Raw genomic sequence first — 5,137 nt, 5'->3', positions numbered from 1 at the left:
TTTCACCCCACTCTATTAGAAAAGGCGGTAGTGGGTATTGGAGATAGAGGGATGGAGAGAATGATGAACATATGATTTTTCTTTGGTTTGCTTTTTTTTTTTTGTCCAAATGCAGATTTCCATTCATTCATTCAACTGCGGATTATAAGAGTGAAGATGACTAGCGTCAATACAAAATAAATCCCAAAGAGATTGGGGCGGTCTAGACACCCAGTTGGATGGAAGCATCCCTATTCGATGATTTTTGGCGATCCAATCTGCTACTTGATTGGACTCGCGCGGACAGTGGACTAGAGAAACCCTCTTTAATTGGGAGAGTAACTTGTTACATTCCTCAAACAGACTCCTCAAATCCCATGGTCTCAAAGCTGGGTCATGAGCGTATTTTACTGAAGCTGCGTTGTCTGACTATACGCAGACTTCCAACACTGGATTGTTCTTCGTCGCTGCCTCTTCTCCCAGACAACGCAGAGCTTCCTTCACTGCTGCAGCTTCAATTTCCAGCGGGGAGGAAGCAGACGCAGCTCTAGCAAACCCCACAGTACACAAACCTCTATGATCCCTGCATACCCCAGCCACCGATCCCTCTATTTCCCCTTCGATCCACGACCCATTTACGTTAAATTTCCAGCTTCCATGTTCTGGGCACGTCCATCGCGCTGTCTTGGATTTCACCCGCCAGCTTCACGACACAGGTAAGTTTTGCTCCCGGTAGTTACCGTTTAGATTAATTGCTTCATCAACGATTGCTCCCGATCTTGGGCTGATTTGATGGAAAACCCAGGCGTTCCTTGCCTTCCAGATTTGCCAGAGAATTCTTGCAAGCACCTCTCGGCCGGACTGTTCTGTGATGTTGGTAAGGGATTCGTCAAACCATTTATCCATTCTTGATAAATTTGCTGGCGATACATCCACTCGAAGCCTCGGATCTGACCAGATGTTGTTTGTCCAGCTGCAATAGGCGAATATGTGTTCTGTTGTTTCTAGGTTTTCCCGACAAATTGGGCATAAAGGGTTGGGTAAGGCCTTTTTTTTGTATAGATTTTCTGATGTAGGCAGAGCATTGTGACACACACACCACAGGAAGAAACGGATTTTTGGCTCGTTTTGTAGTTTCCATATCTTTGTCCATAGTGAGCGGGGCTACTGATAAGAGGAGGACGCTAGATCTGTATTTAGCTTGGTTGACACAGCTCGTAGCTTGGAGTAACCCTGTTTTACCGAATATTCCCCTGATGAGTTTCCTGTCCAAATTTGTCTATCACTGTCCGGGATTGGCTTTAACCGTATGGCCATAATTTCACTCTCAATTTCCCCTTGAAACATCCTTTGTAACTGATTAACATCCCATGTTTTTGTCTCCTGGTTGATCAGTTCTGCGACTTTTTGTGGGTCATCTCGGTTTGCTGGGCCTCCTATTAATCCCCGTCCCAGCCATATATCCTCTCTGATGTTAATGCAATCTCCATTCCCGACCAGCCATTTCACGTCTGGGCTTAAGGCATCTCTTCCCATTAGTAAACTTTGCCACCCTCATGAGGGGCGGGATCCCTTTGTAGCTTTCCATAGATTTCCGTTGGGGAAGTAAATACCTTTAAGTAGCTGGCTCCACAATGCTGTCGGATCTTGAACAAGTCTCCATGCTTGCTTTCCTAGAATAGCTTTGTTATAAGTAACTAGATCCTTAAAGCCCAATCCACCATCTATTTTCCTTTCTTTGAGAAGTTCCCATTTTTTCCAGTGGATACCCGATTTAGATGAGTTCTGTTTCCACCAAAAGGAGGCTATTTTCTGCTCAATTGCCTTGCACACCGAAATGGGGATTTTGAATATGGACATTGCATATTGGGGAAGAGCTTGTACCACTGTTTTGATTAAAATCTCCTTGCCCGCCTTTGAGAGCAGCTTTTCCTTCCAGCCTTCCAACTTCATGTTTACCCTTGCTAGTATCCACGCGAACATCTGTTTTTTTGTTTGTCCCCAATCTAATAGAATGCCAAGATATTTCCCAGTTTTCTCCATGATTGGTACTCTTAGTTCGGACGCCGTGTTGCTTTTAAGGTTTTGAGGGCAGCCCGCGCTACAGAAGATCCCGGATTTGTTTAGAATGATTGCTTGTCCTGATGTGAAACAGTATTGGTTTAAGATATTGGCCAGATTTTGACATTCACCTATATTCCCATCCAGGAAGAAGATAGCATCGTCAGCGAATAGCAGGTGTGACAGAGTAGGGCAGTTCCTGTTTAGTTTGATACCTTTCAAACTCCCATCATCTACAGCCTTTCTTAGTAGGGACAATAGCATGTTCGCCATGATTATAAACAAGTAAGGAGATAGTGGGTCTCCTTGTCTAATTCCCCGAGAAGGTTGAAAGTACTTTAAAGGTTCTCCGTTCACTTTTACACTGAATGTGACAGAGGAGATACACTCTTTCGCCAACAACACCCACTCTTCGCAGAAGCCCATTTTCTTCATGCTAGCACAAAGGAAGTCCCACTCAACTTTGTCGTAAGCTTTTTGCATGTCCAACTTTAGGATCGCCTGGAACTTCTTTTTTCTCTCCCGAACTCTTAGCTGATGAAGGATCTCCTGGACTATAAAAATATTATCTTGAATCTGTCTCCCGGTCACAAAGGCGCTCTGTTCTATTGCTATGAGATTTGGGAGCCAGGGCTTAAGGCGGTTCGCCATCACCTTAGAGATGATTTTGTAACTGAAATTGCATAGGCTAATAGGTCTGAATTGTGTGATGCTTTCTGGGATTGTAACTTTAGGGATAATCACGATGTGTGTTTTGTTTAGCTCTGGGTCAAGGTGTCCTGATTGGAAGAAGGAGCTGACTAGTCCGTGTAAATCGTGCTGTAATTCCTCCCAACGATGCTAGTAAAATAGGCCATTCATCCCGTCAGGTCCTAGGGCCTTTGTAGTAGCTCCTTGCTGAAATGTAGCTTGTTTTACTTCTTCTAAGGTGACCGGTGCCATCAAAGCCTCATTCATTTCTTCTTGGCCAGGAAAGGAACATTGGTCTAGTATTGGATTGAAGTTCCTGGTACCCACTGTCTTGAACAAGGAATCGTAATAACTGGCAATGTGCTGGCTAATAACTTTGGGGTCTCTACACCAAGTATCATCAATTTTCAGCATTGAAATTTTGTTCCTTTTTCTTCTTTTAACCGGTTTTGCAGTTTTCATACAAGAACATGTGAGGCTGATCTCTTACACTTGGCTCCCAACAAGTGACAGTGCGAAATGTCGGCTCTGCACGGAATGCTAGGGAGCTGGTGTTAGTCGGTGCTTGTCTGTATCGATCTAGCTCTCTTATAAAAACGCCTGCCTCTTCCAATCCTGTGCAGAACTCGAACCTTAAAAAGCGAAAGTTAAACAAGAGAAAAAACTAAGAAAAAAATAAGGAAAGGTAGGGCTTGTTATGAAACTCTCTAGGAGTGTCTGTCGTGCGTCTAGGAGTGTTTTCATTATGAGCTTTCCTTGATGCTGATGGAAAGGTGAAGGGTTAAATATTAGGTTTCATGTGTTTGGCTGAGGAAGGATGACTCACTTTCCTAAGTTTCAAACTCACCTCTATAAGTTGAGGTGTTCTTAGGGTTTTCTCACCTCTTACGCATTAGTGAGTTTCAAAGGTTAGGTCGCGAAGATATGAGAATGAATAAAATATGGTGATTTCACATGTCACGAGAAATTCAAGTACATGTTAGGTCCAAATATGCAATTGAGAGGGGATGAATTAGTTTTTTGAATATGTAAAGACCAATTTTCTGTAGAGCCGAAACACAGATGAACTAGAGACATATAATGTAGAAATTAAAGAGTTTAGGATAAGAAAAATTGTAAATGAGATTTACAGAGGTTCGGCTTGGGTGTGCCTACTTCTCTCTTCCAGCTCTAGCATCCCAATTGGGCTGAAACCCAATAGTTTAGTGCAGGTATTGCCTTGTGACAGGTGCAGATTCTTCATCCACGAGGAGTCGAGCTTTGCTTCTGCCCCACTATAGTCTAAGTAACTATTGAACCCTTCGATAGTCGTTTTCATACTTTGTACACACAACACTATAGACTCACTCTCTCCAAACAATAAATCACACATCTGAGTGTTTACAAAGATTCTCTCGCATAATTTGCGGATCACTTAGACAAATGTCTTCCATCTAATTACAGCCACTTCTGTCGCGTGTTTACAAATGGATATGCTGCTTTTGTTTACTCTTGGGATCAACAGTTAATTGACTACAATACTACAAAGAAGAGAGATCTCAAAAACACTCGACATGCTTCAATTTCTCTTGTTTCAAGCACTCGTCTACTTACACTACCCCGCTCGTCGTTTTGGTCTTCTTATAGGTCTCTAAATTCGAATATCAAGCTCAAATCAACTAGTTGTTATGTCCTTCCATCCACCGGTACAAGATCTAATCGGAATTCCCCCTAAATCGCGTGTAGAACCTTTAATCAATCCAGCCATTGAGACAAAAATTTGTACATACGGCAAGTTTTGATCACATCTGTTCATCAATCTCCAAATGGAATTAGTCCATGATTTTGCCCATAATATTCATGGAAATATTTCGTGAATATGCACTAGGTCTTCTAATTTAACAATCCAATGGTCACGAAATCTATAATAGTGAGTTTGAATCGCCATGATTCGTAGGGGTGAGCGGTTCCCGGTCCGGTCCGGTTCCAATGTGGAACCGGGAACCGGACCGAGAGAACCGGTTCTCAATTTTGGGAACCGCGGACCGGACCGGTTGGTTCTAGGATCGGGAATCGGACCGGACCGTCGGTCCGGTCCGGTCCAATGGAACCGGTTACTTAGAGTTTAGGATTTTTTTTTGGTCAAACACTTAAGGTTTGGTTCACATTTTACTAATTTTTGTCAATAAATTTATGCCAATGAAGTTCACTTAGGGTTTAATTCACATTTTACTATTTTTTTATCAATGAATTTATGATAATGAAGTTCACTTAGAGTTTAGTTCACATTTTATTAATTTTTTTAAAGAAAAAAATAACAAAAATATATATTAAATAGTCGGTCCGGTCCGGTCTGGTCCGGTTCCCCCTTGGAACCGGGAACCGGACCGCCCGGAAACCAGTTCCGCTTTTAGGAACCGGGAACCGG

At 42.7% G+C, this 5,137-nt stretch overlaps 1 long non-coding RNA gene across 1 annotated transcript; it reads left to right on the top strand.

Moving 5' to 3' along the window:
* Positions 1-271: 271 nt before the first annotated feature.
* LOC130138350 (uncharacterized) lies at positions 272-2,870 on the top strand. Its single transcript, XR_008816756.1, has 3 exons — positions 272-695; positions 785-856; positions 2,803-2,870. It is a non-coding gene; the product is annotated as an uncharacterized LOC130138350 (long non-coding RNA).
* The last annotated feature ends 2,267 nt before the right edge of the window (positions 2,871-5,137 follow it).

This window comes from Syzygium oleosum, unplaced genomic scaffold, assembly GCF_021117445.2.
Source record: "Syzygium oleosum isolate NSW1041296 unplaced genomic scaffold, Sole_v2.1 Sole_v2.06, whole genome shotgun sequence".
NCBI lineage: Eukaryota > Viridiplantae > Streptophyta > Magnoliopsida > Myrtales > Myrtaceae > Syzygium > Syzygium oleosum.
This window is presented reverse-complemented; position numbering and strand designations above follow the sequence as displayed.